We start from the raw sequence: 17,777 nt of genomic DNA, 5'->3' as shown, positions 1-17,777 counted from the left end.
GCCATCAAGCTTGCTACATTAGACGAAGAAGAAATGCCCAATTGGATTAGTGGATGCAGAGTGAAAAAGTATCTTTTGCCGCTAACCCAAGACATGCTTCTCAAAATACATCAAGAAAAGCTACGTGTCCAGAAAAAGAAAAAGATTGTGGAAGAAGCGCAAGCCGAGCCGAAGGAAAGAATGGAGAAAAGAAGACTACTACGTCAGAAACAGCGCAATGAAGGAGCAATACGAATAAACGCAGTCAGTATAACAGAAATGGATAATGACAAAGAAGAACCCATCATTGAATGCAAAGTAGGAACCAACCAAATCAAAGCCAGAGCCCTATTGGATTCAGGAGCTCAAACTAACCTACTTTCACTCAGTTTGTATAGACAATTGACAAATGACACTACATTACAAACTGCCAAGCAAGAGTTAAAGAGTTACTCTGAGAATTCAATCAAAACTGTCGGATGCACAGTTTTACATATACAGATTAACCAATATGTGTATCCTCATATGTTTTACGTGGTTGAAGACCAAGCTACACAACATCCATTATTGCTAGGACAACCATGGCAAAAGCAATACAATGCAATGATTGACTGGAGTTCTAAATCAGTGCTTATCAAATACGAAGGTGAAAGTCAATCAATTAAGTTCACCAAAGGAGCAGAGCCAACTCCAAAAGAAGAATCCAAGAACACAGGTAAACAACAACCAGAGAAAAAGAAGAAGCAATGGCAACCAAAAGTTTCTATACAACTGGATTGCTCTTCGACGAGGAACTCTCAACATTGGATAAGGAAGACAAGCAATAATATAACAGCTCAACCTTGGGAAAAAACGGACAAAGTTGGTATGGAGACCAAAAAAGGTTGTGCCAGAGAACACAAAGGTGGACAACAGAGTGATTCCAGACAATCAAGGACAGTGAAACAGATCTGGATTCCAAAGAAGTTCATGATGGCACAAAGCTATAGCAAGCAAATTTGGATCCCAAGGATTTGTAAACAGGAACTCCCTTCAGTACAATCCACAGAAACTCCTAGGTATTTCAAGGCGAGGAAATCAACACAAAGAACAAAGCAAGTTTGGGTCGCAAAGAGTTTGTGGCAAGCACAAGCGAAGCGGAAGCAGATTTGGATTGTGAAAAAGAACAACAAGGTAAAGAAGAATCCATCTACTGATTCTACTACCGAAGTGCCAAAACCAACCCAAAACCCGACCACCAATCCTTCAATCAAACAAAGAGCAGCTTTATTGGAAAGACTGTTGTATCATCGCTCTACAATTGCATTGGGAACTTCTGACCCAAACAACTACAATGCTTCGCCCACAGACACTTCATAGTTGTCCGGGAGGACTCAGACTAGGAGGGGGGGAGGTATACAGGTATACAGGAGCTACAAAGCAGCTACAAGCAAAAAAAAAAAAAAAAAAAAAAAAAAAAAAACAAAAATTATATTACAAGGGCAGTGTCTTACATGATTTTGCAATTTTTATGTTTGATTGCGGATATTGATAATATTTATGCCCTTATATACCTTGTTTTGCAACAAGAAGAGATCAAATGATGAATTTGGGTCTCTAGACATGTAAATATCATTAAATAAGAGTGTTTTTGGAGCTAAAAAGTGGAAAAAAGTGATAATCCAAGTCTAAAAATCACAAATAAGTGTATATTCATATACACAAGGTTACCAGCTATTTATCGTGTATGTTTGAAATTTTTTGGCTTCAATTTTCTATTTTCCTTTATTTTTTATGATTTTCTTGATAAAAGTAAAAGAAAAATTAAAAAAAAAGGTGAAACGAGATCAGAAAAAAGAAAAGAATAGATGGTGATGATTCTAATGACAAGGGCAACCCATGGTAAAAATTGAGTACAATTCGGGAAAAGTTGCGGAAAGCCCGAAATGACAGAATTTTGGCAAAGTGGACAGATTTCTCAGAAACAGGTCAAACGGAGTCCAAATTGAAAAATTTCAAATCCTAAAGTGCATTTCATGACGAGATAGGAGCACATATCAAATTTGGTAACAAGTGAACCGGGAAGTCCGAAGTTAAGTATTTTTCACATCACTTTCAAGCTCATTTCCACTATTACCTTCTTGGAGAGAGCAAAGAGCACACAGGAGCATCCAACCTTCTACAGCCTTCTACGACTGCTACGAGAGCTCAGAGGACACCAGACATGAGAGGTAGACTCGTTTCCATAAGCTTTTGATGCTTATCATTAACTTTTGTCGCGAAAACTGACCAAAACCAAGAAACAAGAGCAGACGGGGAATGCGGTAGAATGCTAGGTAGTGGCACAACCGCCTAACCAAACCTTGCAAGAACTTATAGGTGGGTTACCCTAGTATAGAAGATGGGTTTCTAACACTCAAAGCTCGAGAAAGAACGACTGGAAAAACCCTAGGTCAACAGAGCCTGCAAGAGGCAAACAGGAAAAAGTTGTCGAAATGACACAAAACTTCTCAGGAAGCTTAACAACATCGAGGGCAATGCAACCATGGAGTATCTCCAGGTTTGGACCACCAAAAGTTGGTCGAAACAACCGCTTCGGCTGCGGACACACAAAGCGTCATTTTGGCATAACAGCTGAAATTGACGACCGAATGAAATGAAACTTCACAAGTAGCTTCAAATATACATGGATGACTTATGTTTGCAAGCAAAACCCAAAGGAAAGCTGATTCACTTACCGATGGTGAAAAAGACGCTTTCGGGCAACCAAAAGGAGAAAGATGGAGAACGGGGAGCCAAAGTCAAGTTCAACCAAATAGATGGCTTCACAACATATCCAATGAGCTGGAAATGCAACTCTCGAGAAGAAAAGTTGAAGAAATTCAACTCCAAGGCAAAAAGACGACTTCGGAGACTGAAATGCCTATAAGGGGGCTTTTTAGCTAAACTGATGACTTTTTGAGTTGAAAACTAGTTAGCAGGGCTTAGGGCACTAACACAAAGCATTCTTTGCACAAAAAGACCAACATTTCAAGAAAAGACATCATACGCGTATGATGTCTCACAGCATGAATTTCACATCCATTTCAACATTTGAGTACATAGCCTCATTCCACATATTAATCACATCCTATGAACCAAGTATCATGAGAATTGGAGTTAGAAAACCCAAGGAAAACCAAAAAATATGCAAAGTAGGCCATAAAATTGATTTTTGGTCCTAATTTTGTCAAAATAACTCCAACTCATTGAAACTTTGTAGGATTGTTGATTAACACATCTACAAGCTATCTGGAACCAAAAAGCACCATTTTGACACAAAAGACATCATACACGTATGATGTCTATTTGCACTTACAGAGCCAAAACTGCTCATTTGTCATCATACATCCATTATATATATTTAATACATGCTACATATGAAATTTGGAACCATTTGGTCAAGAGGATCACCCCATTAGCCCAATTGAGGAAAAATCCTTCACCTAAAGCCTATTTTTGGCCCAAATCCAACATACTCAAGTCCAAACCAAGATATGACTAGAGACAGTCCTTCACTAGTACATGGGGAGTCCACAGAACCAATGCCATGCAAAATTGATGAAAAAGACATCATACGCGTATGATGTCTCCAGAGCCATTTTTAGCCCAAAATCTATCCAAACTTCATAAATCCACTGAATAAGCCTATCTAAAGCCAAATCCAAGCTTCTAGAGAAATTTGATCCAAAAATACACTAAAAGACATCATACGCGTACGATATCTCACTATGTGATTTTGGCACCTCAGGGCTTCAACCACCAAACATAAGTGATCTACATGCCATTTGAAAGTGAACCACCAAGTTTTATCCAATTTGGATCATACAATCCAATTCCCTTTCAAAATTTTGCCAAGAGCCGAAACTGGACTAAATTGGCCAAAGCTTGACCAAATGGGATCCAAACTCAAATCCAAGCATATGATAATCATGTATACACTATCAGCTACAAGCACAACCAATATGAAGTCATTTTGACACAAAAGACATCATACGCGTATGATGTCTCCAGCATGATTTTGAGCCCACTTTGCATATTTTTTCACCTACCTTGCATCCTTAGGCCCTGAATAGCTCATGTTTCAATTTTCAAGTCATTTGGATAGTTAAAAGCTTCACTTCGGCTTTCAGTACTAAAAAGACACTAACTTCTGAAATTGGAGTTACAGGATCCATGGATTCCACCAAGTCATCGGCAACGAAGAGAAAAAGACCGACAATCAAAGATGCTATTGCAGAAGCGGAACCCTTTGACATTCCAGCAGAAACCCTCAAGCCAACCAAAACTTGGGTGGAGGAAGCAGTATTGGAGAAAGAGGGAATAAAGATCTACCAGGGGACTTTCAGAGATCCTCAAGGACAAGCGGTGGATGTACCGATGATCCCACAGGAATTGGTAGATTATAGCAGGTCAGAAGACATCAGCAGGTACCTGGAAAGGGCAGACTTGCACATTTTCTTCACCTCTAGACCATCAGGTGTGGATACAAGAAGAGTGTACGAGTTGGCAACATCCATTCAGAAGGATGGAAAAGCCACATTGACAGCCATGGATGGAGAGAAGGTAGAAGTACAGATCACTCCACAGCTAATTGCAGACGCATTGAAGCTGCACAACAAAGGGAGCTCGGTCAGGGAAAGAAGAGAGGCCATAGAGGTCTATGGGCCCAAGAAGCAGAATGCAACCTATGGAGATATGGCGGACCTAAGAGCGGCAACCCTTTGCCGACTGTACAACCAATTTCTTCATGTTTGCAGTAAAAGACCGCAAAAGTATACGACACCACCCCATGCCATTGCGACCACCATCACATGGGCATTAAAGAGCAATATGCCAAAAGAGGTGAATTACGTTCAACACATCCACGAGCAAGTAATTGCCATGCACAATGAGAAGCCAAAGTACATAGGAGGAGCGGAAATTCTGACAAGAATAGCTTATGAAGCTATTGGAGCCAAAGATCAGTGGCCAAAGGTTCCCTCCCAGAATGAGTGGCTTAGAGAAGCCGACGAGGAGGAAGAACAGCCCGAAGTATCCAAGAGGACATCCACAAGAGCACGCCGGAAACTAGAAGTATTTTCAGAACCTGCAGAGGATGTGGACGAGCCGCTTAAGAAGAAAGTAAAGAAGAAGGTTGCTCCCAAGCAAACCAAAAGTCAGAAAGTGGCAAGAATGGAAAGACTAGTGGAGCACTTTAGAGCGGAAAGAGCTAAAGGGTGACTTTGAAGAAAAGTGGGTGCCAGACCCCACTAAAGTCGGAACTAGCTCAGCCAGGCCACATATTGATCAATACGATCAATATATTAAAGCTTATGAGGAGTCAGAGGCTATTCTGGAGCAGCAACCTGTCGAGCCATACACTGAAGAGAAGGTACAACAATTAAAAGCTGAGCTGAAAAAAGACGACAAGGGGAAAAGGAAAGTAGATGAGTCTACTAAGCCTCAAGAGAAAGATGGGCAAGCCAACAAAGGGAAAGCCAAGGAAGCTGAGGACAGATATCCCTCTATGACTGATGTACCAAGCCCTAAGAAGACGGAAAAAATTGTGGAGGAGACCACAGTAGAGGTGGACACAGATGATTTGGAAAAGCCAGAGGCCGAGACCAAAGAAAAGAAGATAGATTCAGTTCAGCAAAAGAGAAATGATTATGAGGATATGGTAGAGATAGGATACACCGAAGAAGAGGCCCTTGAGGCAGTTTATGGGATCACCCTACAAAAACAAGATGAACGGAGAGGAACGAAGGAAAAAACAAAGAGTAAAAAAGAAAGTGAAGAGAAACTGGACGAACCGAAAGTACTAGAAGAGCCAAAGCCAGTGGAGGTGGTGGCGGAAAGAGCTTTAGAGTTGACAGATGATGATGAAAAAGACATGCACATGGTGCATGAACTGCTTAGCAAGATAAAAGAAAGGTCCAAGGCAAAGGAAGTAGAGATTGAGACAGCCAAACAAAGGGAAGCGGAGTTGCAGAGAAAATTAGAGAATGCTATGACTGAATCTGAAAGTCATAAAGCATCACTCTATGATGCGGAAAACGAGAGAGACGGCTTGATACTCCAGCTAGCTGAGGCTTCAAGAGAAGTGACAAGTGCACAGGAAGCAAGGGAGTGGCTAGAGGATGAGTTGGAGGCGGCCAAGGATGAGCTCATTGAGCTAAGGGAGAGAGTGGAACTCCAAGAAAGAACAATCACTAGACTCAAGACTACCCCTAGAAGTAGCAGAGCAGGAACCGAACAAGAGGGAGCTATCATACCAGCTTTGGAAGACCAGGTCCGAAGCTTACAAAGAGAGCTGAGATTAGAGCAAGTGCAAAGGTTGCACATTGTGGAGGGATCATTGGCCACAGAGGAGAGGCTCACATTAGAAAATCAAACACTACGGACAGAGAATGAGACCCTCCGTAAACAGCTCCAAGATCTACAAGAGCAACAAAGAAGAGAGACAGAAACACCACAAGAAGAATCAGGTGGAGCAGCCATAGAGCTACCAGAAACTGGAGAGGCAACCACAATTGAAGATCCAGCCCCAGCTCAAGAGGTGGCCTCGACTTCAAGAATCTCTGAAGAAGAAGAACAAAGGCTCCATGACCAAATAGAAAAATCAGCAGAGGAGAGTGCCAAGGCGAAAATGGAATGGGAGAGGAGACTCCTAATCTCCATTAGACGTCAGGGGCTTGACACAAAAGTGCTCCATGAACAGTGGATGCAACCCAGCCTGCCTTTCCCTTTGATGAAATTTGAAGTGCTAAAGACAAAAAAGAGAATAGAAGAGGAGCAGTATGTCGCTCTTTACGAAGGCGACATCACAAAGGAGGAACAATCAAAGAAGATAGTAGATTCACAACCTAGATGGAGGAAAGGTTGGCTGAACAAATACCCAGCCTACCTCATCTACTTGGTGGAGGCACCAAAGGAGATTCGGGAGGCTGCAACCTTCTGCCCGGTGCCAAGAGTCAGAAACTGGAAAGAGCATGGCAGGATTGCAGAAAAGAAGCCAAATTGGCTTAATTATCCCAGGATGCCAGGACCAAAGGCATTAGAGAGAATAGGTAAAGCCTACATGGTGAAAACCCTAACGGGCACCATCAAGCTCTTTACTGGCTCTCCTGACCTTTCATGTCAGATGCTCAAAAAAATCTGCAGGACTCTCTTAGCTTGCATTGAAGTGTTCGCGCCAGATAAAGCCACGAACTCGAGTCTACTATCGACGGCCGACAGTGACTGATATGATGTACGATCTTTCATTGCAGCCTTCTCCAAAAGTGTTACACCTCCTATACCAAAGGATTATGTTTTTGCCTAGCTTCCACATGCAAACATTCGAAGAAGCTTTCTACACCGGCTTTTTCTCCCACGAAAGCAAAATATTCGGCCCAACCTTAACCATCGGCAACCTACGATACGAATCACATTTGCAGATGCTCAAGACGACAGGACTTTATTGACCAAGCATAAAAGTCATGTCAGGGACGACATGAACGCGGAGGGGGGAGTGTTGAGCCAGCAGAGGATCACACCCACATTTTTTCTCACACTCATCATTTTGTAACCATTGATTGTAATAAATGTCTTTCCGACATTAATTTTGATTTGAGCCATTCATTAAGTAACGGGACTCAATTGAGTTTCCAGCTTGTAATCCCGAAGTAATTTCACTTGCTTATGTAATTAGTTAGAGATGTTCTCACCTCCAAGGCTGAGGAATATAAGCCAAAGTTTTTGTAACCTAAGGGATTCAGATTATTAATCAAAGTCAGTTTTTGAGCGCCGTGACTGTGTCTGAGAGAGAGAGAGAGAGAGAGAGAGAGAGAGAGAGAGAGAGAGAGAGAGAGAGAGAGAGTCTTATCTACTTGCTACGCGAGCTATGGAGCCGCCATTGGAGAAGCGACACCGCCATTGTGTTAGCAACGGCGAGAGCTACGCACAGATACCAAGAGTGCGCGCTATCGGCTTCTATGTGTGGTAAGTTCCTACGAGCTTCGGTGTGAGTTTTCTTCCAACTCGTGTGTCGGAATGGAGCGTGCAGCATATCTATAGAACCACAACGAGTAGAGCTACACATTAGTACCATCGGGGTCAAGTTTCGGTCACCTGTATATTTCGGCCTGTCTTCATACGCGTTTTCCGCACGGAGTGGTTATAGGTTGATTTTGCAGTTCAAGTCTTTAGGGTGTTGTTCTTACCTAGTGTATAGACTTCCCCTTGAGTTTGAGATCGATTCAATGATTCTAGATCTTGTTTCGTATAGCATTCGTTCGTAGTACGGATTTCAGTCACTTGCGTATTTTAGAACTTAGATTTGATTTCCTTAGTAGTGATTGTCATTAGAAGGTCGAGTAGGTGATTTGACACCCACCTAGTTGTTTCCATGCGCCTGCGGGTCAAGCTCCGTCCTCGTCTGACAAATTCTATTGTTGGTTGAGTTCTCGCCATTTAGCTTCCGCTAGCGGCGTAACCGCCTTAACAATTTTCTAAAGATTCCATATGAAGATGTTGATGAAGTGATGAAGATGAAGATGGATGTTGTAATGTGAAGATACAAGCTCATGTACATCATCAAATATCCCGTTATTATTATTTTGAGCCATTACGGCCACTTTTGTAATGTTTATAGGAACTTCATATTTTAAGTCGGCAATTGTATTTTGGCTGCAGATGCTTGTTGGATGAGCAAAGCCAGCTCACGGTGTTGTAATTAAGCTCTATAGAAGCCTAGGGACAAATCAGGTCATTTTGGCCGGACATTAGGTTTTCTAAGGCTTAGTATATAACCCAAAACCTAAAGCTTTGTAAGGGGACTTCTAATAATCTTATCTTCTATGTCGACTGGGAGACTACAAGAGAGTGAGAGAGAGTGTGTGTGCTACAAGAGCTACGGTGGTCAGAATCGCAAACGGAGAGTAGCAACATGTTGCCCACGAGGAGAGATTCGCGTTGATGCTTACATCACACGCGCTCGTCTGTGTTTTGGCAGATTCACCCGCGAGCTACTTTTGGAGTTTTGGTGAGTAAACATTGTTTGTTTTTGCATTTCAACATATCCACGCGATCAAAGCGAGTAGAGCTACGCATTAGACATCTTAGTTTTTGGAAACGTCGACCTGCAAAAACCTGTCAGACATCCTATGTGATTCTGCACCGGGTGTTTTTGGGTAGGGTTTTGGGTCGCGGACCTTAGGGAGAGTGGCCTATTGGTGTTGATAGGATATCCCTCAAGTTTCGTAACATTTCGAGAACGTCTAATGGGCTTTTGGCTTGCGGTAGCATCATAGGAGACTCTCATATTCACAGAACCGATGGCATGTAGATTTGATATCTCTGTAGAAAGTAGTCATTAGTCAGTCGAGTAGAGGTTGACACCCTTTGCTTGCTTCCACGCACCTGTGCGGGTCGAGCTCCGTCCTCAGTTGACATTATATGTTAGGTGAGTTCTCGCTATGCTGACGTCGATCGCGGCGTATCTGCCAACAATGGGAGATTGTTGGGGTAAAGGCGATGTGCCTCTTACCCCCATCAAACATGCCAAACACCTTATTCTTTACTAGTTAGAAGAATAAGGGGCTCTCTCACACATAATATTGAGTTGCTCCACCCACATGGTGTGTTATCTCTCTCTCTCCTTCTCGCTCTTTCTACATGCATTGCATTCACGCACTCACAACTGGCACAACATCAATGCCATGGTCTACTTCTCGAGATGGCGATAAGCCATCCGATAAATCACTCACCAAGAAATACATCCTAAAACTCCTCTAACAAATTCACTAAAGCATCGACGTAATTTTTGTTAAGGGTCTCTTTGGCCATGGACTTTTTTGTTTTAGAGTCTTATGCATGCCAAATAGGGTTCTCAAATAGTGGGTCTCATCCTAAGCCATCCTTTTTAGTGTGCTTGTCTACGCAAACATTACTTATATTTGTAACTACGAAAACACTTTTTTGACGTTCATTTAAAACAAAAAATTTAAAAGAGTGTAATAAGTAATTACCTATGCTTTCTCACCTCTACGGGCTGGTCTCTGAGTAATTACCTCTACTATCTCGCCTCTGTGGGTTGTTGTATGTAGCATGGAAGAAATGAGAGGGATAGAGGGGAAAATACGGTCGCTCTATAGGGTGATGACCCTACCACCATGCTTAAATTGTAGCATGTTATGCAAATAAATCTTCACTAGACTAGGACCTAGGCTATACATCCACTCCCTACTTAGGTACACGTCAGTTCCAGCTAAGTACTTACCTGAAAGTTGAGTGAAGCCTTATAGTCTTGCATGTCTACTGGAACTCCCAATACTATGGTATTCCATACCATCTTATTAAAACCGTTGGCCAACCCAACAATGTAGTCATGATCGCTCACGATCTTGGTTAACCTTGTTTAAGAAGTTATGGCTAGCTCTATCACCTATGAAAATAGTGACTTTAGGGCCACCTATGGTGTCATACATGTACATCATGTCATGAAGATCTATGCTAGGCTGCCACATATCTGGTGTCAGGCTTGACACTCATCACAATGGCACACTGCCATCTCTTTGAACTCTCCAAAATCAAGAGAAAGTCTCTAGAGGATTTACCATCTCTCTTAGGCTCACTACTATTAGTGCTAGCTTTGAGCTTTGGGCATTCAGCCTTAGTGTGCCCTACCTCATTGCAGTTAAAGCATCAATTTTCCTTTTGTGCTTTAAAGTAGCTCTTTTTTTATTATTTTGGAGTCTTTTTTATTTTTAAATGGTTTTTTTAAAAGTCCAATGACCACCTTGACTCCTGTGGTATGTCCTCTCCCCCTATCTCTCACTATGAAACCCCTTTCTTTTAAACCCGACTCCTTTTTCCCTTTATCCCCAACCCTACCTGCCCCATCTTACACACCACGATGCTTGATGTAAAAATATATTTGAGCATATTTGATCATCTCAAATGAGCCTTTTGGCTGAAGCGGCTCTACATACTCAAGATAATCATTTGTGAGGCCCCTCTCAAAGTTTGGACAAAGTCGTGAATACATCGATCCCTTTTAACTTGAGTACTATCTTTGTAGTCTAGGATGTAATAAGTTAGAGACTTGTTCTCCATCATGCACTTGTCCCATGACTCCCAGTTTTTCTCTTCTTCATTGTCTGGCAAGAACTACTTTTAAAACATCGTTTTCAACTCTGCTTAAGTGGCCAAACGAGTAGTCAAGCTCATCTACCACTTGTGCACATTGCCAATCAACAAGAAGGTTGCACACGACTAGTAGACTGATTTTGCAGTGCATGAATGTTTGACCACTTTTCTAGAAACATATTACCAAAATCTTTGTTCCACTCTCTTTTCTCACCTCCAAAGCTAGGCAACTTAAAATCCTTGAGTAGAGCCTGAGTAGAGCCTTCTCTACGGATGGGCCCGTAGACACATCGATTTGGAATCTCATAACTACAGGTGAGGCTATGCTCACTCGTGTTGCGCGTCACCTCCTACTATGAAGAAGAGGAGAGCCTACTAAAGCAGCTGTCAATGCGTCTAGGCATGTGAGATGATATGAAGCATCAGGACTACATCAATCAATTCTGCATTAAAATATTTGAATATCTTGCTAGAGAGATCCGTCTCCATCAAGATATCGGTAGGGTTGGCCAGTCCTCCTGATTTTCCTTCAAGGGTTCCTCATCATCCCCCTCAAAGATGTCGGTCTCCATAAAATTTGGCTCATCATCTAGAAGTGGGCCATCAGGGTCGGTTGCGTCTACTGGCACGTCGGGTCAAATGGCAGGATCTACGACTATGGAGGGCATTGGCAGATCATGTGAGGTGATTAGCGAACGTGCTCCATAGCAAAAAATGACCTAGCATCGACAACCATATAGCTCGATTGGGGGGAAGCCTGCAATCGATGATAACGTTAAGCCCGAAAAACCTAGAGAACTAGAGGGTGCTACGGACACACCAAGATGAGCCTACTTTTCTTTTAAAGTTTTCTAGCAAATAAATGCATGCAAAACCAAAACAATGGACAATTTCACAAACAACGCTTAACAAATGAGCAAGAAATTAAAATAATCACCCCCTCTCTTTTGAGAGTAGCAAATCAATGCCAGAGTCGGTGATAAGTTGCAAAATTTTCTGCGAGAGTTTGTGATACAAAATCCAAAATCAATGTTGCAAAACCGATGCAAGGCTACCTGATCTTGGTGTAGAAAACCCTTCATCGGAGATTTCTTTGAAAATATCATTGCATGCGCACATGAATGCCCCTTAGTGAATTCAATTTTTGAGGTACTACCTTAATCCTCCATGATTTGTAATAACCTTGGAGCTTATTATTACTCTCTACTCTTTGTAATAACAAAGGAGAGAGAGGGTGTGTGAACGAGGGGCACTATGATGATGGTGAACACAGACAGAGGTGGCGGTAGCTGGCGGCTGATGGGCTGCTGCAATTGTAGGTGGTAGCAAACTGGGGGCTGTGGATAGTGGATGGTGTAGCGAGTGATAGAGTCCGCAAGGAAAGGCGTTTGTTAAATTTTGGCTTGCTTGCCCTCGTGGCCAAGCAAGGCAAGCCAAGCCAGTTATCAGTCGAATATAGCCGTTAGCCCACCTTTGATCAAAAAGTCAACACGCGGAGTGAACACGATGTAGTCAAAAACCTCGACCTCGACCTCGAGGCGCTACCTTCATCATTGTGCTATGTGTGTGCATCTGCCCATGCAGTGGTGCATGCTCTATATAGTTTAAAGGTATATGGTTCCCCCCCCCAAAAAGCATCGTGATCGGCTGGGCATGTTGCCTCCACCTACACGTACACAAGCAAGCCAGAATATAGCCATTGCGGACGACGACCATGGTAGATGGCGACAATGTCTCAAGGTTTTAGCAGGCTCTGGCGATCGTTGCAGGCAACGACAATGCTTCAATGGGCCCCCTGTTGGAATTGAAGCGCGAAAGTGGTACAGGTACACAATGGAACATAATGGTTGCAGTAGTGCAATGGCGCAGACAGGTGTGCAGTGGGGTGGCGACTGTAGCGCGAAGGCAACATGGATCACCCGAGTGATGCAGGTGAATGATGGTGCAGGGTGAGAGGCAGCACCTATAAGGAAGTAGATCCTCATCACTATATCACACGGGCATGCTCAAATGACGGACAACGGGCAGCACTGTTTGGCTAGAGAGAGAGAGAGAGAGAGAGAGAGAGAGAGAGAGAGAGAGTCTGTTAGAGAGAGTGATAGATAGGGAGAATGAGAGTGTCTTCCTCGAGCTAGGGCACACCTTTTTGCGCTCATTTTCCTCGTAACCTCAGATTCTGTCTATTCTTCAAAATCCTCATTAATCCAATTAGGTCTCCCCAATCTCAAGAAAATAAAAATTATTTCAAAACATATTAAGTGCATACGTGAAGGGTGAGTTTAGGAAATGAAAATACAGATGAAGGTGGAAAGTCAAAAGACAAGGAAGATGGAAAGTCAAAAGATCTTATGTGCCCATATAAATAGGTGTTTTTCTTCTCTTTTATTTTTCCTTTAACGTTTTTTCTTCTTCTCTTTAGCATTTTCTTCTCTCTCTCTCTCTCTCTCTCTCTCTCACACACACACACACACACACACACACACACACACACACACACACACACACAATGTTGTGTCCGTCCTTTTGAGCTAGTATTGTTGCAAATCTATGTGCTTTGTCATTGCCTATTGTTATGTGCTATAAACTAAGACATCGTTTTTCTTGTTGTTGAGAGGAATCTTTGAATTATGAATACCTTTCATTTTTTTTGAAGCCATTAGGAATACCTTTTAATGTGAATAATATGTGGATTAAGGTATATGCGGGCCATTCATGCACAAAACTTGACCTAGCTCTAATACCAATGTTGAATCTTCATAATGCGGCTATGGGCATTCCATGTAGAGAGGGTTAGGTCACCAAAGCTCACTATCTAACCTATGAGACAATGAGGATTACACCTCATCCCTGAACCTTATTTATAGGTGTGGCACATCATCCACATTGGTCCGGACCACGGGGCACTATGATTGTATGGTCTCCCCTTGAATCCCCCCTTCTCGGCTCTATGATGGGAAGGCGATTAACCTAGTCACCACCATTACAGGCTAGGTGACACGCGCTCACTCTCTCATTGCATACGCACACTCTCTCTACCCCTCTCTCTCTATGCGCACACACTCTCTCTCTACACACACAACAATACTATGTACTCTCTCTCTCTCTCTCTCTCTCTATGCACACACTCTTTTTCAAAATACCCTAACGCTCACGAATTATGATAGACAGAGCTTATTATAAGCGGTTTTTCAAGATCTAACCAATGCGAGTGGTACACACGTTTATATTCATTCTATAATTCATACTTCATTTTTTATTGGCAGGTGCTAATTCTTACTTAGTTGAGGTTCTAATCATGTTCAACTCTAAAATTTTTGCTTGTTTAGAGTGGCTCACCCGTGTTAAATAGTATATGTATTATAATTGGTGACTAATAAGTTATCCACCTCCATGGGATGTGTGCAATTTTGTGTAGTTTACTATGTTGTCTTAGGTCAAATTTGCACTGATTTTGAGATAATTCAAAAATAGTGCCGGCTTGTTTGTTTTTTGGTAGATTTGAGATTTTTGAGCTTTTTCAAATGAGATGCTCTTGGATTGTTATAAATCCTTGCATGATATCAACTCTTGCCATGCTGAGCAAATAAGTTGATTCAAATTTTGAAGTATATCATGTAATATTCATAAGCACGTGTTTCATGATCTCCCTCATTTTTTTTTGGCTTCTTTGATCCTTGATAAGAGCTATATGAGAAATTCTTTGCATTTGCATCAAGATAGGATTCTAAGAATTTTAGAATCATTAACATGCTAAATTTTATTAGCCTAAATCAGAACTCGTGATTATGCTTGGATCTTTCTTTTTCTTTTTTCTTTGTCTTGGATTACATGTGTTGCTAGTTGATGATTACTAGGCCTTATGCTTTTACGAATGCATATGCTATATCAAACGTGCTTAAATGGATTATGCATGCCATATAACTTGAGATTGAGCATTTGGGGTTTGTTTATGATTGTTTTTGCTAGATTTTTTTATGTTTTATAACTCAACTTTTGGTAGTATAGTTATGCTAGAAGCAAGTTTATGGTTATAGTTGAGAGTTATGTTATAAGCATAAGATTTGGATGAGATGGTAGTGAACTACTAGTTCATGGTTTACATGTTTTGGATTAGAGGTTGATGTCGCAGGATTGATAAGCTACAAGATTGCAAAGGTTGGGCAATCGATTGGGGAAGCTATCACTACAAGAGGTTGTGTGCACTTGTGACGTTGTTAGCGACGAAAATACATTGGGTTTTTATACTCCCCGACGTCGCTAACAGCGTCGATACAAGAACATCCCTATGAGTGTCGCTATAATCGTCTCTATAGCCTTCGCTATATAGCGACGCTTATAACGATGATCATAGCGACGTTTACAAGCCACCTATAGCAACGTTTATAGCGACGCTGCAGAGCCTTATATAGTGACGTCCGAGAGAAAAAAAAATTGGTTCAATGCCCTGCCACCCATCAACCATATTGAATGTTTCAATAATTGAGTAAACCTAAGTGAATCCAAGATAAGCTCAGATTCACCTTTGAAAGAAAGTGCAAGCTTAGATATAGACCCAAAGTAGTAACCAACAAGACAATATAACCATTTACTCCATCATCCATAGTATTGTTTGCAGAATAAAGATACAAAACTAATAAAAGTAAATTGATGAAAGTAAATCAATGACAATTGTACACATCATAGGCAAAATCACTTGATTGTTAAATTTTGCAAATGTAATAGTTACAACACCATTGTCATTATTGAAAAAATTTACATGGTTTTCGAATAGTTACAAAAAGACCTATAAACGTCATCTCATGATACATATGCTATTACAAAAGGAAACTAATGCTATCTAGCTATGGCTAGACTCATGTCGTCTAATCAGACGTCTCATCGTGTCCAAGCGGCGTATCCGTCGAATTCTGCAAAAAAAAAGTCAATAAGACAGCTTCCTATAAGTATAAACATATAATCTATAAAACAATACAACAAATAGAAAAGAGTAAACTCTAATATTAACCATGCCGCCACGAGAAACTCAGAATGTCCATTAGGGCGTTTAAGCCCTTCCTATCTGCGTACTCGCGCTCGTACGGTGTGGGGTCACGTCCTGTCATCGACCACTGTTAAAACATACAAAGAATCCATTATGTTAGAATTTAAAAACCCTAAACCCTAAACCATCAAACCTAAAGAGCAATGCAAAAACACTTACAAAATCAGCCTCAAATGATGTCCACCCGCCGCTCCCCAAGTGGTGCGAGCTCCCTGCCTCTACTCGCGCTTTGGCTGCCTCCTTTTGTTGCTTCCACTTGTCGGGATTCTCGCGGCGCGCTGCTTTCTTCGCATTCTTCCAATCTTCTTTGGCCAGCCAATCTTGTCTGTTCCACCCATGCTTAATTGCTTTTTGCACTTCGGAATGCTTGTGCTTGCAGTATTCGCGCCTTCGAACCTTCATCAGGTCTTCATTGAAGCGGTCATCCCGTGTTGAAACAGGAAACTCGTCATGCAGCATGCTGATGACTCTGTCTTTTAAATCACTTGGTATTCCACTCCAAGTGTTTAGTATGTAGTGTCTAAACACCTGAGAGCAAAGACCGCGCATGCGCGAGATCACCTTCTTGCCTTCATCATCCAAGATGATGCCGCCACTGAAGTCGACGGAGTAAGGCAAGCCCTCTCGCCAGTGACGCGTAAACTTGGGTGTCCCGGCAGGGGTCTCTAGCGGCGTGTCAATGGGGGTACGGACGTCAGGTGTCTCCACTGGAGTCTGGGCCCCGAAGCGAGGAGTGTCGATTGGAGTGACTCTTGGAGGAGTAGCTAGTGGTGTGTGGCTGCTAGGAACGGTTGTTAGCCGTGCAAAACCTGGTATAGATGGCAATGCCGTGGCTGGTGTGGGGGCGGGCAAATAAGGGGAGGGTAAAGAGCCTCGTCAAACACGAGGCAGTGTCGAGGCATCGGCGGCGGCATCCCCACAACAACTGCCGTTGCCACCACTAGAGCGTCGATGCCTAGACGAGTGTGAAGATCGTCTAGTCGACACCGAAGCTTTGGAGCGCACTGAATGCTCCGAAACAGAGGGAGACGCTAAAGGAGTAGGAATGCGTGATGGTGCTCCAGAGCGATGACGCTCCACGTACCACTGTCTCTACTAGGGTGATAAAGAAGAAAGAAACTCATCATCATCCATACCTGCATTAAACACACGAACATTTAATCTTAATATTGAATGAATGGAGAAGAAAGCATGGACAAGTAGAGAGAGAGAGGACTCATAAAGGTGGCTTTTCCCAACGCTCTCGCTCTCTCTCTCTCTCTCACAGGCAGGTTGACCAAATTCCATCTCTCTCTTTCTCTCTCTCTCTGTCTCTCTCTCACACACACAGTTTCCTTGCTGGTGGTTTAATCCAGCTCTCTCTCTCTCTCTCTCTCTCTCTCTCTCTCTCATTGGTCAGTGCACGGTAGCTTCGGCGTTTCCATCTCTGTGTGTCACTCATTCGCCTCGTGACGCCGCCTCCTCTCTCGTACACGCCCAAATGTTTTGCATGGCGGATGCTTATATTGAGTTCTGCTTGTACCTAATCTAACTAACGCATTGGCCTGCAAGTCCACTGTATTCAAACAAGACGATAAGGTACCTTCCATGTTTTTGTTGGAGTATTGTTTTGAGAGCTAAAGACTTT

The sequence above is a fragment of the Adiantum capillus-veneris genome, chromosome 4 (genome assembly GCF_014529385.1).
Source record: "Adiantum capillus-veneris isolate H3 chromosome 4, ASM1452938v2, whole genome shotgun sequence".
Taxonomy (NCBI): domain Eukaryota; kingdom Viridiplantae; phylum Streptophyta; class Polypodiopsida; order Polypodiales; family Pteridaceae; genus Adiantum; species Adiantum capillus-veneris.
Note: the sequence above shows the minus strand (reverse complement) of the source record.